We start from the raw sequence: 3,813 nt of genomic DNA, 5'->3' as shown, positions 1-3,813 counted from the left end.
CATGAAAGTTCACATGTTCGAGAAGGCATTTCTGCCAAAAAACACATTTTGATAAAAACATGTTTTTTACGTTCAAACGGCTCTCCTGTAAAGTTGTGACTTGCGACATACGCCTAGTTTCCTGAATCGGGTCACATATTGTGTTCCCTACAGGTTTTAGAGATCATCCCTGTAGCCACCATCGGACCACCACAACAACATCTCCCAAATCAACTTCTCTGCCTTATCTAAGACAAGAGAAAATCAAGGAGATAATACATGGAGAACACACCAAAACAGAAATAGACCGGCTCCAGGATCACATGAAACAACAACTCACCCTGCAAAAGCAGAATAAATGGACAACATTCTACAAACAGCTTGACAAAGACTCCAAACCCACGCACCTTCTGGGAGACAATACAGACTATTAATGGAAACAGAAAGAGCAACACAATATCCACACTAAGGTCCCAAGTTCAACCCATAGAGAATAATGAAGAAAAGGTCATACTGTTCAAAAACCATCTACAAAATCTGCACTCCTGCCCCAACGACCCCAACTTTGACCCAGAATGGAAATCAATTGTAGAAAGAGAAATACAAAAATCAACCCCACTCACCTGTCATCCAACACAGACCTCTCTCCTGGCTCCAGCAGACCACCAACTCATCCTTGCTGTAACAATCACAAACACACAACTCACCTGTCATCCAACACAGACCTCTCTCCTGGCTCCAGCAGACCACCAACTCATCCATGCTGTAACAATCACAAACACACAACTCACCTGTCATCCGACACAGACCTCTCTCCTGGCTCCAGCAGACCACCAACTCATCCATGCTGTAACAATCACAAACACACAACTCAGCTGTCATCCGACACAGACCTCTCTCCTGGCTCCAGCAGACCACCAACTCATCCATGCTGTAACAATCACAAACACACAACTCACCTGTCATCCGACACAGACCTCTCTCCTGGCTCCAGCAGACCACCAACTCATCCATGCTGTAACAATCACAAACACACAACTCACCTGTCATCCGACACAGACCTCTCTCCTGGCTCCAGCAGACCAGCCACTCACTGAGCTGTAACAATCACAGAAATCAAGACTCACCTTAAGATAATTAAAAGAAAAGCACCTGGAGAAGACAACATTGACACCATACTACTAAAGCTAGCACCTAATGAACACCTGCACCTCCTCTCCAACCTCTTCACCTTATGTCTCAACCACGGCCACTTCCCACAACTCTGGAAAACAGCAGTCTTCACCATGATCCACAAACCTGACAAATCCAAAAGAATGTTTCAAGCTATCAGCCAATCAGCCTTCTCAGCCATGTGGGGAAAATATTTGAAAGAGTACTGACCTCCAGAATAAGCTGCCATGTAAAAGATAGAGAAGTCCAGGCAAGCTTCTGAAGAAACAGACCAACAACAGACAATATTTTAAAACTATCAGAAGACATTTTAAGATTTGTTTAAATAAAGAAAAAACTATTGTTGTTTTCCTTTGTCGTAGAAAAGGAATTTGATAAAATGTGGCCCAACAAGACCACTCCACAGACTAGCAGATAACAACCTCCTGCTCCCACACTCAGAAACATCCTCACAAGCTTCCTCCATAACCTCCAAAACAAAGTCAAGGTCTCCACAGCCATCTCTCCACCATTCAGCTCAGAAGCTGGAGTCCCCCAAGGTGCAGTCCGAAGCCCACTTCTATTCATAATCTACATTTCAGACATGTACAGTACTACTCCTCACTCTCTATTGGACAGGAAGCACAATTGGAAAATTACTTCTGCTACTGGAGCAGCTACAAGTGTCCACAACTAGCCTCCAAAAAAACTCCCTATAGAACAGATAGAACGTGGTCAAACGAGTGAAACTAAACCCTAAAAAAACACAGTGCATGTTATTCACCAGAAACACAAAACCTCAAACCAAAGAAACCCTCAAATTGTAAAATGGAAAAAGAAGCCAAGTTCCTGAAGGTTATATGTTCAGAGCAACATGTTGTGCACAACCCATATTGTGAACATCGAGAGAGAATGACAGGAGAGGATGAATCACTTAAAAGCACTTTGTGGAAGGAAACACTGATCAGCATATGGAAGTATAGTATAGCTACATCAGATCACTCTTTGAACACACTACCCACCTGGATCACAGTTTCCTGAATCGGGTCACATATTGTGTTCCCTACAGGTTTTAGAAATCATCCCTCTACCCACCTGGATCACAGCCTCCACACCACAAATTAACCGACTGCAAAGAATCCAGAATCGAGCAATACAACTGGCATTCAGATTACCTCCAATTATACACATCACCAACTTAAACATCCAACAGTCAAGCAATAATAATAATCATAATAATAATAATCATCATCATCATAATGATAATAATAGTCGTAATCATAGTAATAGGACAGACATATCAAAACAAAGCATTCCACAACCCATCACTCAAGAAGACAGTACAAGAAGCACAATAGGCCACCAAAATACCTCATTCTCAATCATTCTCCAGTCAAAGCCAGAGTGATACAAACACAACCTCACATCCCACACAACATCAGCATACCTAACTTGCTGTATAGACACAGGATAACCCCAATTAAGATGTGACACAATACATCCCCTACCCACAACCCTTACATTAATCCGGGTCTGTACCCCCCCCCCACACACTTATTAAATGTTGCTGACTATTGGCATCTACAAACAGTTCTTTATACTTTTTAAATTACTATTTTAACTTCTCTCCTACTAAATACTACAGGTAATGGAAAAGAGGCTCTTGTAGTGTTTCTCCAGTAGGTTTTCTGAAGGAGAAAGCCTTAACTTCTATGTCAAAGATAATCAAGCAAAAACACTATAGTCAATTTTTTATTTTTTATTTATCCATTATTTTACCAGGTAAGTTGACTGAGAACACGTTCTCATTTGCAGCATAGACCTGGGAAATAGTTACAGGGGAGAGGAGGGGGATGAATGAGCCAATGTGCATAAATATCACTACATTAAATACTACAGTGTATGACAATCTGCAAAAACACAACATAAATTACTGTAGTACATACTAAAGTTTTATTTTACTACAGTATTTATACTGTAGTTAACTGTAAATACTACAGTATTCAATGTAGTGTTTTTGTAGACTTTAGTCCGCAAAAACACTACACTGAATACTATAATATTTACAGTATACCATAGTATACTATAGTATTTCTGTATGCCTATGTGAGTATGATGATATGTGGTAGGTCTGTGAGTAATGACATGCCTTTCCTTCACTTTCCCTTGTTCCTAATGCTGACATCCACCAACCATTGCATGCCTTTCCTTCACTTTCCCTTGTTCCTAATGCTGACATCCACCAACCATTCCAACCTCTGCATTTTTAACATCCCAAATATTCCAATTTCCCACATGAAATATTCCTAACCGTTCAGCCTTTCAGGAGCGACCAAGGTCAAGAGCCATGCCAGAGGGGAAGTCCACATCTTACCCATCAGGGACTCAATCTTCCTTTCCTCATCCTCTCCACTCCCATCCATCGTTCCATCCTTCCCTCTCTTAGTGGCCTGCTGTTTTTATCTAAAGCTTTACAATGAGCAGAATGACAGAGTTGAGAGGATGGAGGATGGAGAGAAAGGGGGGTGAGGATGGAGAGGACGGAGGAAGGAGAGAAAGAAAGAGGGGAGAGGATGGAGGATGGCGAGAAAGAAAGGGGGAGAGGATGGAGAGAAAGAAAGGGGGAGAGGACGGAGGATGGAGAGAAAGGTGGGGAGAGGATGGAGGATGGAGAGAAAGAAA

At 41.9% G+C, this 3,813-nt stretch overlaps 1 non-coding gene across 1 annotated transcript; it reads left to right on the top strand.

The window, feature by feature from the left end:
- Nucleotides 1-2,785: 2,785 nt before the first annotated feature.
- On the top strand, nt 2,786-2,837 carry LOC139548671 (U7 small nuclear RNA). The gene has a single exon (XR_011669759.1). It is a non-coding gene; the product is annotated as a U7 small nuclear RNA (small nuclear RNA).
- The last annotated feature ends 976 nt before the right edge of the window (nt 2,838-3,813 follow it).

The sequence above is a fragment of the Salvelinus alpinus genome, chromosome 21, assembly GCF_045679555.1.
Source record: "Salvelinus alpinus chromosome 21, SLU_Salpinus.1, whole genome shotgun sequence".
In the NCBI taxonomy this organism is placed as follows: Eukaryota; Metazoa; Chordata; class Actinopteri; order Salmoniformes; family Salmonidae; genus Salvelinus; species Salvelinus alpinus.
This window is presented reverse-complemented; position numbering and strand designations above follow the sequence as displayed.